The sequence below is a fragment of the Pleurodeles waltl genome, chromosome 2_2, assembly GCF_031143425.1.
Source record: "Pleurodeles waltl isolate 20211129_DDA chromosome 2_2, aPleWal1.hap1.20221129, whole genome shotgun sequence".
In the NCBI taxonomy this organism is placed as follows: Eukaryota; Metazoa; Chordata; class Amphibia; order Caudata; family Salamandridae; genus Pleurodeles; species Pleurodeles waltl.
In genome coordinates, this window is record NC_090439.1 from 767056023 (window position 1) to 767076814 (window position 20792).

The window sequence follows — 20792 nt, forward strand, 5'->3', positions numbered from 1 at the left end:
AAAACAACCCGCACCTACTTTTAAACTGAAGTAGGGGCCGGTCAACAAATATCTGTAGAGAAAGTTAGGCCTTCCAGTGGCTAGATGGACGGCATCAACTGGCGACTAACAGAAGCCTAATAACTTTTTTTTTTAAATAAGAAATTTAACTGGGTTTTGAGTTTCTCAGACACTCTTCAAACCACACTCTATGGATTCAAGATACATGCAGCCAAGTGACAGCTCTACTCTGTGCTACAAATTTTTCAAAGTGCTGATACAAGTAGCATTTGCCTCCCTACTAACTTTTGTAGAACTGATTACATTGTTATGGATTTAAGAAAAAAAAAACCTATTCGTGGATACTTGGCATTTTATCATTTTTGCCAATAGTACATTTCTCCTTCAAAACTAAATGCATGGTTTTTTTTTTTTGTTTTTTTGTTTTTTTGTTTTGCGGACCTATATTGACATCTCTGCCCAATTCCTTATTAGCAGGGCCACCATTCCCAACCCTATTTAAAAAAACTGTAATTGCTACTTTAGCACAGAGGTTGTGCCCACCTCTTCCTTTTTATGGCGTACATGCTTCTCAGTAAATCATAATCTGTGTTTTGGCCGATTAATAGTATTCGGTCATCTGTAGTCTTTGTAATATACATCTCCAATTACTAGTGGATCAAGTTGGTTCTGCTTCCTTGATTGTACTAGACTTTTTCACAGATGCCACCTCGGTTTCTCACAACATCTTGCTAATTTAACACTAAAATCTGGGTACCCAATCACTGCCATTGCCTGGATTGCAGATTATGATAACGACTGCTCCTTGGTCATTCATTTTTCTCCCTACTAGGCCAACCTTTTTAGCATGCAACAGAGAGTATTTCAGGAATCCTTTCACTTCCACTAATTTTAATGCCTCTATCTCCCCTTGTATGGATCTTTGGTCGTATCTTAACTACTTATGCATATGACAACCAGCTTCTGGTGAGGCTTGATGGTCCATTGAAGGTCAATCATGTCAATTTTCATAACTGTCTCACTGCAGTGATTGCAAGGATGGGTGCTTACGCTCTCAAATTCAACCATAAGAAGTCCTAGTCATGGGAAGAAATTCTATCAACTGGAAATTTGGCTGGTGGCTGAAGGATCTAGGTCCTCCTCCTTCCATAGATGCCTCAAATTGCAACCTTGGTTTTCTTTTCAGTAACACCCTGCCTTGATCCTGTGTCCCCCAGACCAGCCAGATTTCCTTTTCTTGTTTTTTTCCAGCTCTACCAGGTCCATAAAATCACCCCATTCTTGCCTTTAAGTGCCCGCCAGACTTGTATCGAAGCCACCGTTCTTCATTGTTGCAATTTATGTAAGTTTCTTTATCTGGACTTCCCTCTTCCTCTCCTTTGTATTTAACTCTGCTTCAGTATGCCATAGTCCACCTAGTATTTGACACAGTCATCTAATAATTCAGGACCCATGTTGCTATTATATCACTTCATATCACTCATCTCTCCACTAGTTTCTTACTCTCATACCCCTCAGCTTCAAAGCATTTTGCTTGGTGCATTGTGCCATCCACCTTCAAGGCCTCATCTACCTGCAGTGCAAATTTAATCTCTAATGCTTTTCCTACCTTTTGCAACCCTTTTCTCATCAACTACTCTTGCTGCTTAAAATTAGTTGTACATGCAGCGTTAGCTGTTCTGTCTTCTTGCTTTCAGCCAAGAAATGGAAATCCATTCATTTCACTATTAGATCATTGGGCATTTATTTAACCTTTCTTAAACTGCTCAGAGCATTTCAGTTCTAAGTTCTTTATTCTGGCCATTTCACTCATGCCCTAAGCACCAATATACCACTCTCTGCAATAGCCTGCTCTACAAATGACTTAAATAGAACAGAGTAGTGGAAATGCATAAAAAATATTATATCTAAGATAGTGTCAATATGTCAGGTTCCAATTGTGTGCCAACAGCTCTATCTATTTGGGAAATAGTTTACTATAGTGTAGATTAAATACAGTGAGCCCGGAAGTCACTGTGCATGTAGTTACTGGATTCTTGTTTTCAATTCCCCTAGTCATCCCTCAGGGTAGTATTTAAAAGTATTTGTTCTTATTTCATGGTTTAATTTGTTTGCAATTACAGCATCTATGCTTTTTACCAGAATGTATGAATGCATTGCTCTGAGCACTCTTAGTTTCAGGTGCCTTAAAAAGTCAGCACATCATTCTGTTGCCCCCCAAAGTGACAAATGTTAGCCACACGTATCCCACATGCATCCAACATCAAAAGGTGGATTCTTGTATAAACTTCCATGCAGGTACTCATCACTGTTCTTTTCTAGGCCTGGGATTCTTTCCCTTCCAAAGTCTCTGTGTCATTCAACTCCAAGTGATGCCAGTGAGCAGAAACATCTGTTATGCACATGCTTTTTTGCCAGCACTCAAAACTCTGCCTTGATGATCCTAAGATCAGACAAAATGGCTGGGGTGTTGAAGCCCTATATAGGGTGCAGTGTATTTCGAAGGTAGGACACATACTGGTGTGTTTTACATGTCCTGATAGTAAAATACTGCCCAATTAAGTTTCCACTAATGCTAGGCCTGTATCTCCAATAGGTTAACACGGGGATTGCCTTGACCTATTTTCTAAGTGTAATTTCCCATTGGGAGCAGATGGAGATGAGGAGTTTGGGGTCTCTGAACTCACAATTTAAAAATACATCTTTTAGTGAAGATGGTTTTTAACTTGTGTGATTGAAAATGCAATTTTTAGAAAGGCAGCATTTTCTTGCATAACCATTCTGTGACTCTGCCTGGTTGCGTAATACACTTCTGGGTCAGGATGACAGGCTTGTTGAATTCACTCTAGACAGCCACACAAAGGCAGCTGAGGTGTGCCCTGCATATCCTGATGGGTCTTCCTGGACTAGAGTGGTGGGGGGAGCTGACACCTTGCATGTGAATAATGCTGTGCCTGTCCTTACACAATGCAGTATCCAGCCCCCTAGAGTGTGTCTGGGACCAGGGTAGGAAAGGCAGGATCTTGTGCACTACAAAGACTTTCCTTTGAAGTTTGCCTACTTCAAAGGCAGAAATGAGTATAAGTATTGGACCCGAACCCCCATACTTTTAGAACACTTCTGGATCAAGAGGAGACTCTGCCAATGAGAAGAGCTGTTCAGAGGAGTACTGCCCCTTTGCTGAGTGTGCTTTACTGGGTTGATCTGTAGTTGCTGCTTCTGCTTAGGAGAGGACAAAGACTAGACTTTGCTGTGTATCCTGCTTGTAAAGTTTCTCCAAGGGCTTGGACTGAGCCTGCCTCCTGTTAAGAACACTCAGGGACATCAAAGACTTCACCTGCCAGCCCCTGGGTTCTCTTGCTGAGGACCCAGATTTGCCAAAAGCTACCCACTTCATCTACTTGGCCCTCAGGAGTGAAATCTAGCATAAAACAAGAAGCGACAAGCACATCGACTCCAGATGACTCCAGAATCGGTGCATTGCCTGACTCCCTGCTGGTGCCTGCACCCGAAGATGTGGTCCCTGTAGAACAGCAATGTCCAAGACCGCCAACACAGGGCTGATGCCACCGCAGTGCCTCTAAAGTCCTGCAACATTGTGAGTCCCGAGTGCTGTGACACCCGACTCTGCCATGGCACCTGTGACCCCGTGGTGTGAACGCAAATCCGAGAGGACTCCCCACTATTTCTTGAGCTGCTGGACTCATCGACACTGCCAGATCGCAAGGAACTGATGCCTCACCGCCGACGCAGCCTCACCTCTGCTGCCTTCGCAAGGAACCGATGCCTCACCTTCATTCATAGCAGTGAGGAACCAACATCCTCTCCTCCTGCGTAGCAGTACAGAACCAATGCCACACCTGCTCCAGTGATGCCTCACCTCTTCGACTCTGTGCCACATACAGTATTTGACTCTGCCTCATTTCTAAGGTACTGTACCTGGGGTCTGTGCAACTCCGTGACCAGTGTCGCAATCCCTCATGAGTAGCGTCAGACTGTTGGGAGCAACTCTGTCACAATGCTATCATAGCACCAATTGGTGTTTCTATGCACTTTATTGGAACTTAATCTTTTAAAATTCATATCTTTGCTTGTGTATGTTGGAGTTTTGTCATTTTAGTCTTATTTTACTTGAATAAATATTAGCTAGTTTTCTAAGCTGGTGTGGTATGTGTGTGTGTAGTGTTTTCACTGTGTTACTGTTTGAGAGTAAAAATTCTTAACACTGCTTCTGAGATAAGTCTGACTATTCGTGCCAACTTACCAAGGAGTTGATCAGGGGTTATCTTAGTAGTGTGACTCCCTTATCCAGACTAGAGTGAGGGTCCCTACTTGGAATGGGTGTAAACTGACTGCCAACTAGCGACCCCATTTCTAACAACTGGGCATTTTCTAATTTTTGAGAGCACCTAGACTATATTATGAAGTTAATGTCTGTTTTGCAGGAAAACCCACCCTGAGAGATAAATGGGTGGTGCTCACCTTCAGAAGGGCATAGTAATGAAATGCACCATAAGAATTTTAGTCATTTATCTTCAGGTGCTCTCTTTACATTCTTAAAACAGGTTTATGATTCTGAGTCTTTTGAAGGTTCCACAGTCCCAATCATTAACCCCTTTCTAAGGCTCACTGCATATAATCGTAAACCAGTCCAGCTTTAGTTACAACAAGGTAAAGCTTAACTCAAATCGAACTGAGATAATTGTGGAGAAATTGTTGGTGACATACTGACAAATCCCTGAATTAAATGTTGTCCTTAAAACTGGTTTCTGTGATCTCAATCTCTAGAGAACTACTTGATCATCTCACCTTACTGCAGCACATATTGTTCTTACTGGTGGCTGACTCAGCTCACGTATGTCATTACAGAAGATCTAGGGCTCCCTACTTTTTTTTTGTTTTTTTTAATATTAACCCCTTCGCTGCCAGGCCTTTTCCCCCTCCTGTGCCAGGCCTTTTTTTGCCTATTTGGGGCAGTTCGCGCTTAGGCCCTCATAACTTTTTGTCCACATAAGCTAACCAAGCCAAATTTGTGTCCTTTTTTTCCAACATCCTAGGGATTCTAGAGGTACCCAGACTTTGTGGGTTCCCTTGAAGGAGGCCAAGAAATTGGCCAAAATACAGTGAAAATTTCGTTTTTAAAAAAAAAAATGGAAAAAGTGGCTGCAGAAGAAGGCTTGTGGATTTCCCCCTGAAAATGGCATCAACAAAGGGTTTGTAGTGCTAAACTCAGCAGCTTCCTAGCTGTGAGGAACAGGCAGACTTGAATCAGAAAACCCAATTTTTCAACACAATTTTGGCATTTTACTGTGGCATACCCCATTTTTGCAATTTTTTGTGCTTTCAGCCTCCTTCCAGTCAGTGACAGGAATGGGCATGAAACCAATGCTGGATCCCAGAAACCTAACCATTTCTGAAAAGTAGAGAAAATTCTGAATTCAGCAAGGGGTCATTTGTGTAGATCCTACAAGGGTTTCCTACAGAAAATAACCGCTGAAAAAGAAAAATATTGAAATTGAGGTGAAAAAAACATCAATTTTTCTCTACGTTTTACTCTGTAACTTTTCCCTGCAATGTCAGATTATGGAAAGCAATATACCGTTACGTCTGGTGGACTCCTCTGGTTGCGGGGATATATAGGGCTTGTAGGTTCATCAAGAACCCGAGGAACCCAGAGCCAATAAATGAGCTGCACCCTGCAGTGCGTTTTCATTCTATACCGGGTATACAGCAATTCATTTGCTGAAATATAAAGAGTAAAAAATTGCTATCAAGAAAACCTTTGCATTTCCAAAAAGGGCACAAGATAAGGTGTTGAGGAGCAGTGGTTATTTGCACATCTCTGAATTCCGGGGTGACCATACAAGCATGTGAATTATAGGGAATTTCTCAAATAGATGTCTTTTTTACACACACTCCTATATTTGGAAGGAAAAAATGTAGAGAAAGACAAGGGGCAATAGCACTTGTTTTGCTAATCTATGTTCCCCCAAGTCTCCCGATAAAAATGATACCTCACTTGTGTGGGTAGGCCTAGCGCCGGCGACAGGAAACACCCCAAAGCGCAACGTGGACACATCCTAAATTTTGGAAAAAAACAGAGGTGTTTTTTGCGAAGTGCCTACCTGTAGATTTTGGCCTGTAGCTCAGCCGGCACCTAGGGAAACCTACCAAACCTGTGCATTTCTGAAAACTAGAGACCTAGGGGAATCCAAGGAGGGGTGACTTGCGGGGCTCGGACCAGGTTCTGTTACCCAGAATCCTTTGCAAACCTCAAAATTTGGCTAAAAAAACACATGTTCCTCACATTTCTGTGGCAGAAAGTTCTGGAATCTGAGAGGAGCTACAAATTTCCTTCCACCCAGCGTTCCCCCAAGTCTCCCGATAAAAATGGTACCTCACTTGCGTGGGTAGGCCTAGCGCCGGCGACAGGAAACACCCCAAAGCGCAACGTGGACACATCCTAAATTTTGGAAAAAAACAGAGGTGTTTTTTGCGAAGTGCCTACTTGTAGATTTTGGCCTCTAGCTCAGCCGGCACCTAGGGAAACCTACCAAACCTGTGCATTTCTGAAAACTAGAGACCTAGGGGAATCCAAGGAGGGGTGACTTGCGGGGCTCGGACCAGGTTCTGTTACCCAGAATCCTTAGCAAACCTCAAAATTTGGCTAAAAAAACACATGTTCCTCACATTTCTGTGGCAGAAAGTTCTGGAATCTGAGAGGAGCTACAAATTTCCTTCCACCCAGCGTTCCCCCAAGTCTCCCGATAAAAATGATACCTCACTTGCGTGGGTAGGCCTAGCGCCGGCGACAGGAAACACCCCAAAACGCAACGTGGACACATCCTAAATTTTGGAAAAAAACAGAGGTGTTTTTTGCGAAGTGCCTACCTGTAGATTTTGGCCTCTAGCTCAGCCGGCACCTAGGGAAACCTACCAAACCTGTGCATTTCTGAAAACTAGAGACCTAGGGGAATCCAAGGAGGGGTGACTTGCGGGGCTCGGACCAGGTTCTGTTACCCAGAATCCTTAGCAAACCTCAAAATTTGGCTAAAAAAACACATGTTCCTCACATTTTCTGTGGCAGAAAGTTCTGGAATCTGATAGGAGCCACAAATTTCCTTCCACCCAGCGTTCCCCCAAGTCTCCCGATAAAAATGATACCTCACTTGTGTGGGTGGGCTAGGTGCCTGCAACAGAATAAGGCCCAAAAGCTGAAGGGATAGAAGGGATAGCACAGCAAGTTTATAAGGGCATATTCTTTTATACATCTTTAGACGGACTCTGCTTTGGGGACCCACATAAGTGAGGTGTCATTTTACTTGGGAGACTGAGGGGAAAACTGGGGAGTAGGAATTTTGTGCTGGAGCGGTGATCCTACTAAGGAAAATATGCTTTTTTATGCAAATTTTGAGGTTTACAGAGGAGTCTGGGTAAGAAAATGTTGGGGGAGCCACACAAGCCACACCTCCCTAGACTCCTTGGGGTGCCTAGTTTTAAAAAGTTTCTGGGTTTTGTAGGTTTCCCTACATGACGGCCGCACCCAGGACCAAAAACATAGGTGGGCCCTCCCCCCCAAACACAGGTATTTTTGGAATATATCACTTTGATGTGTGCACATACGTCCGTGATGTGCCAAACACTAAAATTGTGAAAAGAAACACACTTAGGTTATGTGAAGAAGACCCCTCACCCACCAACCAAGTTGGTGGCATGCTTCATCATCGGGGTCCCACCCGAGGCACCTAGCGTGTCTCAAGTGTGCTGCGACGCCTGATTACAGTGGAGCAGGTTTTGTCATTTGTACCACACATACTGGTTGGATTTGGCACGAGGGTGAGTGATGGTTCAGTAGATCAAATTTTATTAACAAGAGATTTCACAAAAGTGAAATGCACTGGTAATAACTGAAAGGCCAAAAAACTGAACCAATGACTCACAGCTCGTGAGCTGTAAAGCCACGACAAGGCACCAACCGCTTTACAGTCCATTCACACACCTTTCATACATGACATGCACTAGACCATTCACGCCGCCAGCCACGGGCCCAGCACATTACAAGACTCGCATCCACAGACAGCGCCAGTCAAGGGCCCATCACTTTCATACGCCCACATGCCTGATACAGCAATCACACCAGCTGATGAGTGTGTGGACTGGCGTTTGGCCGGCACTGCCAGCCAAGTGCCACCCCACCCACACCACCAGCCAAGCGCCACCCCACACACACCGCCAGCCAAGCGCCACCCCACACACACCGCCAGCCAAGCGCCACCCCACCCACGCCGCCAGCCAAGCGCCACTCTACACATGCCATCCCCTTTTTTTTTTTGTTTTTAAACAACAAAGAAACCACTAATCATAAATTAGTACAAAACTACAAACACAAAAGCTCTAACTGAATACATGACTAATGCCAACCGTGAAACCGAACATATAAAAATATAAAACACCAGTTTACGCTCACGGAATTTCCCAATAATTCTTCTGTGTGTGGTAGCTCCTGAAACAGCCACCCACACACAGCCCAGGCTTTGAAGGACAATCAGGGCAGTACATCCTAGTCTCCTTCCTCATACCTCTTCGAGCACAGACTCTACATCTCTTAGCAGGAAAGTTTTTTTTGGCCGTGGGAGGAATGTGCTCAGCAAAGTGACGATCTTTCAATCTAGCCACATCCTCCACCACTGCTTCTCTAGGAACTCTTGCCTGTTCCAGCACAACAAGGCTAGCTATGATAGACTCCTGAAATTTCACAAATGTCATCCTTGACTCTGGAGAACTATCCTTAAACACAACAAAAGCATTAAAAGTTGCCAAGTGGAACAAGTGAAGCGCTAATTTCTTATACCACACATAAGACTTACGAGCAGCAGTGTAAGGTTCTAACCTCTGATCTACTCTATCAACACCACCCATGTGCTTATTATAGTCTAAGATGCACACAGGTTTGCGCACTTCGGCAACCTGACCCCAAACAGCCACAGGTGAAGTACTCTCATCATGGATGGTGCTTAGCATGTATACATCCCTCTTGTCTACAAATTTCAGAGCTAGCAGCTCATCATTCCGCAAGGCACTGCACTGTCCCTTCTCAAGTTTTTTACAGACAAGCTCTTTTGGATAGCCTTTCCGATTAGAGCGGATTGTGCCACAAGCAACAGTGTCCACTCTGAACAACTCCTTGAACAACCGAACTCCAGTGTAGAAGTTATCTACATATAAATGGTGACCTTTGTTAAACAGTCGTCTACCAAGTTCCCACACAATTTTCTCACTAACTCCAAAAGTGGGAGGACAACCAGGGGGGTCAATATTGGAATCCCTACCAGTGTAGACCCGGAAATTATAAACATATCCTGTACTACTTTCTGACAGCATATACAATTTAATTCCATAAAGTGCCCTTTTGCTTGGAATGTACTGCCTAAAAACCAAACGACCCTTGAACAGGACCAAAGACTCATCTACAGATATTTCTTTCCCTGGAACATAGATCTCTGAAAACCGATCTACCAAATGATCAAGGACAGGTCTAATCTTAAAAAGACGGTCAGAATCAGGATGATCTCGTGGCAAGGCTAAAGCATTATCTACAAAATGCAACATCCGAAGAAGAAGCTCATACCGGTTACGACTCATGATGGCAGGAAATATAGCAGTTGCCATCAAGGGACTAGTAGACCAATATGAAGACAGCGACGGCTTCCTTATCAGCCCCATCAAAAAAGTTAAACCCAAGAACTTTTTCAACTCTTCCAGATTTGTGGGAATCCACTGGCTAGCTCTAGAGTGTGGCCTAAGTCTGGCAGCGTTGTCCCTCAAAAACTGCTCTGCATACAAATTAGTCTGCTCAACAATCTCTTCCAAAAATATATCGTCCATAAACAACTCAAAAAAGTTGACGGGCAAAAAGTTTTCCGTATTAACTCGACACCCTGGAAACCCAGTAAACGCAGGCAACTGTGGCTGCTCCATGTTTGGTGCAACCCATGCGTCAGGTCTTCCAATGGGAAGCCTTTCAGCCGCTGGCTCCTGCACCATTGGCACATCACTGTCCTCCTCTAAAACAGGCCCTTCATCAGCACTGAGAGTGGCTTCATCATCAGATGATTCATCTCTGACAGAAAATTCACTTCCAGAATCCTGCACTTCCTCCTCTGCCTCAGATGCAGAGTCAGTCTCATATTCATGGTCAGAAGATGACTCAAAAAGCACACTAACAACCTGCTGAGCAGTCATCCTACGGCTGGCCATGATCCTTCCTACAAAAATTAACTGGACAAATACACCACCAACAACCAGCACTGTGTAAGATAAGTAACAAAGTATAGGTTTATCACTAAGAATTATAAACTCAAAAACTATACTGCTCACTTGCCTGAAAAAGCTTGACTCACCAGCAACTACTCTGCACAGCCACAGCAATCACCAACGATATCCCACTAACAAGAGAAAAAAAAAGCAAATTAGACATAAGACAACACAATAATCATTGTGCATAACTCTAAGGACAATTTCACACACAATCCTGCATTCAGTACACCACCTACAAACGTGTCATTCATGCATTGCAACAATACTCACTTGGAGTAAATTTATTTACTTACCTAAAACATGCAACTACGCAAACCGCAGGACAACTACTGCCAAAACTGCAACAAGCCACAGCAAAGTCAGCAAAAGCTTTGAACTAGAACAAAAAGGAGAAAAACTGTTATTATCATAAAAGCAAATACTTCGCCAGTTGACAAACACTCCGCCACTAACCATTTTTTCATTTTCCCTTGTGTCTAGTCTTCTCTGCTTGGGGGAAGATGGGCCTAAAAAAAAATAGGCCAATCTACCCCCAAGGGGAGGGGGCAGAAATCGCCCAGATTACATTGCACCCTTTGGGGGGGGGCGACCCTTGCCCAAGGGGCCACACCCCCACACAAAGCACACACATATAGTATCCCTGGCGCTATGGGGATTCTGCCCCCCTTGGGGACAGAAAGGCCTAAAAAATAGGCATATCTGCCCCCAAGGGGAGCAGAACTGCCCAAAAATACATGTGAGCCCCTGGGGGCGACCCTTGCCCAAGGGGCCGCCCCCCCAACACAAAAAATAAAAACCAACAATAAAATCCCTGGTGTCTAGTGGCTTTCTGCCCGGCGTAGAAATAGGGCCAATCTGCCCCCAAGGGGGGCAGAAACGACAATAAATACATTGCGCCCCCGGGGGGAGCGACCCTTGCCCAAGGGGCCACCCCCCAACACAAAGCACACATACAAACATATCTTTCTGGCGCTATTGGGATTCTGCCCCCCTTGGGGGCAGAAAGGCCTAAAAAAAATAGGCCTCTCTGCCCCCAAGGGGGGCAGAACTGCCCAAAAATACATGTGGGCCCCTGGGGGCGACCCTTGCCCAAGGGGCCGCCCCCCAACACAAAAAATAAAAACCAACAACAAAATCCCTGGTGTCTAGTGGCTTTCTGCCCCCCTTGGGGGCAGATCGGCCTAAAAATAGGGCCAATCTGCCCCCAGGCAGAAACGACAATAAATACATTGCGCCCCTGGGGGGAGCGACCCTTGCCCAAGGGGCCACCCCCCAACACAAAGCACACATACATACATACTATTTCTGGCGCTATTGGGATTCTGCCCCCCTTGGGGGCAGAAAGGCCTAAAAAAAATAGGCCTCTCTGCCCCCAAGGGGGGCAGAACTGCCCAAAAATACATGAGGGCCCCTGGGGGCGACCCTTGCCCAAGGGGCCGCCCCCCAACACAAAAAATAAAAATCAACAATAAAATCCCTGGTGTCTAGTGGCTTTCTGCCCCCCTTGGGGGCAGATCGGCCTAAAAATAGGGCCAATCTGCCCCCAGGGGTGGCAGAAATGATGTAAAATACATTTGCCCCCAAAGGGGAGCGACCCTTGCCCAAGGGGTCGCTCCCCCACACCAATAAACACACACACACATAACGAAATCCCTGGTGTCTAGTGGCTTTCTGCCCCCCTTGGGGGCAGATCGGCCTAAAAATAGGGCCAATCTGCCCCCGGGGGGGCAGAAACGACGTAAAATACATTTGCCCCTAAAGGGGAGCGACCCTTGCCCAAGGGGTCGCTCCCCCACACCAATAAACACACACACATAACGAAATCCCTGGTGTCTAGTGGCTTTCTGCCCCCCTGGGGGGCAGATCGGCCTAAAAATAGGGCCAATCTGCCCCAGGGGGGGCAGAAACGACGTAAAATACATTTGCCCCCAAAGGGGAGCGACCCTTGCCCAAGGGGTCGCTCCCCCACACCAATAAACACACACACACACACACATAACGAAATCCCTGGTGTCTAGTGGCTTTCTGCCTCGCATCGCGATCGGGCAGCAGGAATGCTCAGAGACATTGAGGGAAAGGAAAACCCTTTCCTTTCCCTCGATGCCTCTCTGAGCACCCCCACCCCGCAGGAAGGTGAAATACTCACCTTCTCCCTTGACGCGCTGGAAGCAAATAGCTTCCAGCGCGTCATTCCCCCTTTCCATGAAATCAGCGCGCGATCGCGCGCTGACGTCATGGGGGGGGGGGTGGGCGTGGAAGCGCTAGCGCTTCCCCCGACTGCCAGTCCCAGGACGTAATGGTTACGTCCATGGCGCCACACGGGCGCTGCCATGGACGTAACCATTACGTCCCTGGCGGGGAAGGGGTTAAACACAACTTGGTATTGCTCGTCATTTACAAACGCAAGTCTTTTTCTTAACTTGACTTCCATTCTGTTGTTACACAAATACAGGTTAAAATACTCTTCATAGTACATGGAGTTTTCCAGAACAGGGCAATTTGCGTTTAGTAGATAATTGTAGACTTACCTATGCTGCAGTTATTGCACAGAGTACCTTTGTGATCGTAAAGCTACTATAGGTCAGGCTTGACCCGTCATTGATAATAGAGGACTGTTAGGGAGGCTTTCAAACTGGCGGAAAAACTTGTTTCTTATTCAAGTCTGCGAAAAACAGCTAAACATGTTACTCCACAGAAGTACATTTGTAACTAACTGCAAGCTTTAGGTGCTGCCTAAATAGTATTATTTATAACACCTTCTTACTCAAGAAAGAAAAGTAGATCGGTACTTTTCGAAAACGTAGATAACAGTGCAAAAGGTATGAACTTATATATTATCAACCACCAAGCTAGAGTAAGGCAAATTCCAAATGACAGACAATAACGAGTCAGGCAAAAAAAAGTTGTTTCCTTTCTCGCTTTGTGTGTTTAAAAATACATTGGGCCAGGTTAGTAATATGTCTGTCCTTAGAGCGTCCCTGAAACTTAAACTGGATTGGCTATATTAAAAAAAAATATCCTTCAAATCATACACCATGGTTTTAAATAGGTTCATCGTTGCATACAAAATTTTAAATGTTGAATAATTCAGTTATTATTTAAGTCAAGAGAATCCATGCCTGAAAGAAATGCTAACATTCATTTAAAACTACCACACATTGCCCTGATTAACTCCACCCTCTCCCCCGCAATCTTCTCGACGGACATGTGCATTTGCACTTACTGATCGTGCTGTGTGCCAACTAACTCAGTAAATCTGTGTTCCAGGGGAATTTTCACCCTAAACCTGAAGGGCCAGACCTTATAATACTCAACTTGAAATGCATTGAACAATGTGCTCTGCTCCTCAGCAGTGAAAAATATTGGCAACTAATCTTCAGTTCTGCAGCAGTGGAACCTGCAGCGTCTGCTGAAGTGTAATGCTGTCTACTCCCCACTCCACTCACACTGCAAGTAACCTATAAACTTATCTCCTCTGAAGATCTCTAAGCATCCCTCTCTCACCAGTCTTGTGCGTAATAACATCGGAGAGTCTTAACGATATAGCGGAGCTCCCCCTTACCAAAGGAGGCTGGTGTGCCCAACGTTCATTCATAGAGTGTGAGGCATTCATCTTGTACTGCTTTGCTCTCATGAAACCTCATGGGGTTATTGAAACCCTTGATGCTCTCAGAAGTACCTTGGGCGTGTTTAAATCACCGTAGTCGCAGCTGTTGACCTCTGGAAGTGTGTCATTCATTTGCTGCCTCTGACACTAAAGAACTCTCCCACCAAAGCTGGGCACTTACAATACACAAGCTCCTCAGACACGGATCTACATTGTACTGTTTGTTATGTGATAGGCTATCAACCACAAATGTCTTAATCTTTCACCAAGGAGGGAGCAAGTGAACCTAAACGTCAAAGCACATCTTTAAATCTTTGCAAATATATGTGGAGCATTCAAACTCACTTTGCATGCAGTGAAGATCACTTCTGTGACAGGGGAATCCCTTTTCGGTCCCTCTGTTAGGATCACTGAATACAGAAGTGGATCTTTCAATTATTGATTTAAGGTCTACCAGGGAAATCTTCTCCCGAAGATGTGAAGGGTTTTAATGCAGGTAGTGTTTGTATTAATTTTTGTATTAATGATGTAAAATTAGGCATAGTACAAGTGAGTCCTATCAGGATGGACAGCAATATCAGGCACTGAATAGATGGGAAAGTAATGTAAATAACAATATGACAATATGTGCTTGGCGGTGGGATTACTAGGCCCATAAACAACTGCTTAAAATAGAGAGATTCAAAATTAACCAAGAAATGGTTGGTTGAATAAATTGTAATCTGGTACCCCAATGTTGGTTTTGACTTTAACAGGTAAAAGCAATTTAGATTTGGGGCCATATGCACGAACACTTTTTCACATAGACACAGAATGGGTAAAAACCTTTGCTACATCTGGCCCTAAGTGTCAGAAATATGGGTAATGGCCCCTAGAAGTTGTTACAGTAAGATAAAGGAGCACTAATAATCACAAAGGAGCAGTGTATTGGTCATGACTCAAAATATGTTGTTTCAGCAACTCCTGTAGTCTAAAAGCTGTATGTTTGTACTTTCATCATTTAAAAAATAGGAGCACCCTTTTCTGTCAGTCTTGTATTAGTGATCAAGAAAGAAGTCCAATGCTCCTTTGGTAAGCAGTTCAAGTGTGATGCTATATCGCTGAGTAAGCTGACTAAAATCTTGTCATCTGCACGTTTTCTTAAGTGAAGATTCATTTAAGAAACTAGGGAATTGGGGAAATCCTAAATTAGATTTTTTATATGGCAGTAAATGTACACGTATACTGTGGCAGATGATTAATTTTGCTTCCAGTAACATACAGTCACCGCCGGCAGTCTTTAGTTAACCGCCAGAAGTGTCAGAAAATATGCTCTTAGCCGGCTGGATTTTTAATTCCAACTGACATTGTTGTTGATGATAATTCATAATTCCAATGCTGCTGAGATAATTGCTCTCCCGAGTGGGAATAACAGGCAAAAAATATGTTGTAGTCAGTGGAATTTCCTCATGTCATGAAGCTAGATTATGGTCTTGATTTGTTCACTGTGATCCAGTTCCTCAGCATCTGTGTTAATATTTCTCAGTACACTTTGCAACATTTCCATTGGCGGTGAAGCCCCAATTTTGAGGGGTCTTGTAAGATTTGCTCCCAATTTCGTTCATGCTGACTCCCTGCATCCTCAGGGAGAGAGGGAGAGATACAGAGGGAGAGAGAGGGGTTGATCAATGGAGTATTCATAGTGAAGTATGTGATTGCAAGGTGTTATGTCTGTGGCTCGATGGGCCTTTTGTAATGGTGTATGGTATTGCAGTCTGATCAAGCAAGAACTTGTGTTTGATTCAAGGAACTAATAACTAATGCCTAATATACTGGCGCCCGCATCAGGAATATGCCAATTGCAGTTTTTCAAAACTCAAGGGCGTGCAAATGCCAGATGTCTGAGGATTTTATTTGTCTTTTTTTTTTGTCTTCAATGCCTCTATTGCATTCACTACATTTATTTTACTACATTTTAGTCTTGGTAGGAGGGACAAGGAAATTCTGCCTGTCCATATTTAATTTCTTCTCCAAATTTACATGTAAAGGAAAATATTTTGTGAAGTAAAAATAAAATTTGGTTTCATAGAGCTAGAGCAAGAAACTGTCAGTGCCTGCACACTGATCCATTTATTTCTGATTCTGTGCAAACTAACTAGCGTAAATGACAAAAGGAAGTCAAACAGAGCGACAGTTAATGGAAACCCTGAAGGGTAACATGTTCTCATAGACGTGTAGTTAATGTAGCAGTTACATTAACAGATATAGCAAACGTAAGGTTGGGAGAAATAAGAGGCCGCATCCTAACAGATATAGTATAAACCTTTCCCCGAAGGGATTTTTGAGGCCTCAGATTTGTTACCTTGTGGCCAAAACTGACTCTATTTTAAGAGTTGAGGACTTGGCATTTATTATTAAGGTCTGGCGTTTCAGCCCAGGTGTTGCCTGGCAATTCTGTATGTATCGTCAAAGAGGAGCTTTGACTCCACCCACATGTTGGGAGCCAATTGGGCGCACCTTGTGTGAATCCACCAGAAAAGTGTGTGCTTTGAGCATGTTATATATTTATCCCTTTGCATGAGCTTGAACTTTTGGGGGCACACACGTGCCCCCTGCAATGCTATCAAAGAGTCTTAGATACCTAGATAATTTACGGAGTTTCTCTTTGGCCGTGGCACAGGAGGGCAGTCATTAACGAAGATTGATTTTATGTCCATGTTAACAGTGCATTCATAAGCCAGACCTATTGGCATTGACAATGCATGCATTCATTGTTTTATAGTTGCATTTACACAGTCCTTTGTACCCCGTACTACATGTCGAACTGCGTTTGGTGATGGGTGGCTCAGTACTCCAGTGTAGAGCTTGAAAAGAAGAATATGTTGTCATGTGACCTATAGGAGATGTGTTTCAGTGGTGTGCACAGGGACCCCCGTTGCACACTTCTGGTGTTTTTGTGGCATTGCTTTGGTATGTAGCCATGCACAATGAGTGAGACATAGGATGGTTTACCATTACATGGAGTGAATGGGTTGATTGAAAGAGAGTACCTAATGGGAAGTGTTTGAGTTCCTACTCTGATTGTAAACTACACAGATTTTGCACAGAATTTTGGGTGTGCCTCTGCATTCAGAAACTCCACTTAAACATGAGAAAACGTTCTAATTAAAGGGTGCAGTGTCCAGTTAGCAAAATCGGATTACATCACTTTTATAGTCCTTTTTAGTGCAATGTCTGACAATTGTATTGTATTGTAATCATATTTATATAGCGCTTACTACCCCTGACAAGGCGTCAAAGCGCTTTTCGATGAGTAGCACGCTACTCCGGAACCCAACAAGAATTAGTGATGGATTAGTATCGTTAAATAATGAGTACAGTTTTAGTATTATTATGAGTTAATTTGAGCCACGGATATGAGAGTTTGTTAGTTAGACTGGAGTAATGGAGGGGTGGAGGAGGAAATAAATCCAGAGGTGTTAATTGGGAGTATATCCTTCATTTACTCAACCCAAAGGCTTGGGATGAGTAAAGGGGGATGGATGGGGAAGAGAATGTGGAAGGGTTAGGGAGAGCATAGTAGCAGGGTGAGATGAATGCAGGAGAATTTAGTAGGGTTGTGTGGGAGGTCACAGAGGTAGAGTGAGGTTTGGTGAGTTAGATGTGGAGGGAAGAGCTTAGGCAGAGATATTTAGGAGATGAAAGTGGTAGAAGGGATTTGGGATGAGTCCGAGTGAGAATGGAGGATAGTTTGATAGAGACATGACATAAGAGTGATGAGTAGATAAGTGTGATAAGATGAGAGCAGGAATTCATAGATATCTAGTATAACAGCCCAAAAAACCAGGAGCCATGCAATGATCCACGAACATGCCAAGCACAGAAACAACATATACACATACACATATATATACGTATACACACACATATATACACATATATACACACACATATATATATATATATATATATATATATATATATATATATACATATATGGAAAATGTCACTTACCCAGTATACATCTGTTCGTGGCACTAGTCGCTGCAGATTCACACGCTGCGCACATCCCGCCATCCGGTGCCGGGCCCGGAGTGCCACAAGCCGCCCCTCCCCGAAGAAGTCCCCCCGAGCCACGAGATTAATTAATGTAATTCTCTTTTCTGGAAACATAATCAAAAATATATATTAGATTCATGTAGAGGAATGATAGTAAAGCTGTTCGAAAATAGCTATAACCACAAATGTTTTTATTGTTAATCCAAATATAAATGTTGTTTTTATTTGTTTGAAGCTTCACATAATATTGTATTAGTCGAAAACCGTTAAGGGCCTTAGCTGGCCTAGGTGCCATGATGTCCTGTGTTACATATTGTAAGTAATCCTATTCAAACCTGGCAAGAGAAGCAGGATTTTGTGAGAAGAATGGAGTCTGTATTTGTCATCTGCACAAAATATAAGCTTCTGTTGAAAGCAACACCTTCTTGGTCCCTGGTCATAGAACACTGACTTTAATGTAAAGTAATTAACTATATATATTAGGACGATTTTACATGTGATTTGGTGCAGAGCTCCAACGGACAATTTTTTAGTGAGATCGCCTGCTCGTCCGCGGATAAGACAATCATAATTTGGTTGGCTGTCTGCTAATTTGCATTAGAGACTCAATAAACTTTTGGCCTCTCAATGAGTTGTGTTTTTATTTTTTTACACTTTCTCAACTTATTATGGGACAAATTGCATTAATCAAAACTTTCAAAAAAGCTAACAAAACCGTTGTATTTTCTTCATACGCATCAGAAGGTTGGCACTTAAGGCAATGTAAAAAACAGTTAATACGCCAATTTCATTCTGTCTCCTCTGTGTGGGAACAATCATGTTAGTGTTCATTCTGTTCTAACATACACAATAACTATATAGTGATGGTTGAATATTTCTTTCAAAACTGCCTCTATCATTCTTCCTCTCTACAGAAAACTATGCCAGTCTTGACAAATATTTAGTTAGTTATATATGAATGAGTCTGTTAGAAATTGTGTTTCTTATTTGCAGAGGGATGTACCCTGTCCAAGCAGGAACCACAATCCTAGTAGCTTGGCACAGAGTAGTGAGGCTTATCCTAGGAGATAATGTGTAAAGTATTTGTGCAACTCTTAAAACAGTGAAAACACCACACAAAAAGACACCACACATCGTTAGAAAAAGACCTTAATTTTATGAGGAAAAAACATGACTAAAACAACAAAAATCCAAAAAGTAGAAATCGATATTTAAATCTTTAAAGAATAAACTTCAGTATATTGCTTAAAAGCATAAAGCCCCAACTGGGGGACATTTGGTTGAGCTAGGTGGGGGTAAATCAAAAAATCGCTGTGCTGGTGCACGGGTTGGATATGGTCCCAAGTAAGTCCTGCTGAAGTTTTACCTTCTCAAGAATTGAGCCAAGAGTCCTGTTCGCGGGGAAGAGGTTTGCCAGGAGCAAGGAGAGCATTGCGGGCAGTGGTCCACAGGTGCAAAGAAATGGCCAGGAATCGCAGATGGGCTGGCTGGAGCCTTGAGGTCGCCAGTGGTGGTACTTGCTCTGCGAAGAGACTAACTTGTGTTGGCTCTCTCTGATACTTCAGGTGAGTGGCACAGTTTGGGTGCGAGCAGGCCTCTCCACTGTCATTAAGAGCCCAGATTTTTGATCTCAGTGGCCAAAAATACACTTCCGAGGTCCCAGGAAGGGAGAGGGGCCTCTTGTGGGTCATTAGCTAATTGAAGACTGGTCCTGAAACTGTAGAAGGTATGTTGGGATTGTGTTATATTTACTGACTTACAGTAGTGTCAGTGTCCTCGCGGTCTCTCTGAGAACACTGTGATCCGAAGGTTCTCGGGATCGCGAGGAGACGGGGAGTTCGGAATCGGTTGGGGAAAGCTTAATGGAGTGTGTGGCCTGTTTTGGTTGATGGCACCTGGAATAAATCGTAACATACGCTCGCTAATTGATCGTGCATCATTATAACACTGGCGACGAGGGCCTGGAGGAGACAGGCGTTACCATCAACCTCTCATGAACCCACGAATCTTACTGTTTAGTCACACCAGTTGACTGCTGGGCGTCGTTTTCAACAGGCCAAACGTTCCTGATCTTCGTGACTGAGGCTGTCCTAATTGGGACAGTGAAACTGCTGATATTTCTGGAGGAGCTGCGATACTCGACACAGCGTTCAGGTGGGCTGCGTTCATGTGTGCGATGCGACTTTTGGATTTGCCGGTTGTTTTCTCTTGCGCATACGCACAAAACAATTGAACATTTTCAAAGGAGTTTGACTTGTCCGTGTACACTGATACATATTTGGTGTTATTTGGCGGCCATTTTAGGTGTATTATTTTTCTTCAAACTAGTTGATTAGTTTATTGTATTCTTCAGCTGTAAAGCTATTAAGCTCCTTGCACCAATGCATGAACTAGTTGGAACTGTCGATTTTACAAGTATTATTATCGTCACAATGGCAAATACTACAATGTCACAGCCTCCTGCATTTTTATCGGACAAAAGTGACCCAATCTTGCCGTGGAAACGCTGGAAAAATCTTTTTGATTCCTATTTAATAGCGATTGGAGGTGAAAAGTTTTCCCCTTTAAGGAAACAAAGTGTACTTCTGCACAATTTAGGAGTGGAAGGCAGGAATATATATGACAGTCTGGAAATATTGCAGATTGGTGGAGCTGAAGGTGAACCAAGAGATGTGTACGAGATGTCAACCAAAATGTTAGCACTACATTTTGAATCCAAGCTAAATATAGTCCTTGAAAGACATAAGTTCTTTGCCAGAACTCAAGGGAAAACAGAAAGTGTAGGAAATGTTGTTGCTTCCCTGCGAACTTTAGCGCGTACATGTGACTT

General features: G+C 43.5%; 1 protein-coding gene across 2 annotated transcripts in view; it reads left to right on the forward strand.

Annotated features, from left to right (window-relative positions):
* The window catches only part of LOC138282607 (polyamine-modulated factor 1-binding protein 1-like), a 1030040-nt gene that overhangs the window by 760 nt on the left and 1008488 nt on the right, over window positions 1–20792 (forward strand). The gene's annotated exons all lie outside the window — the stretch shown is intronic.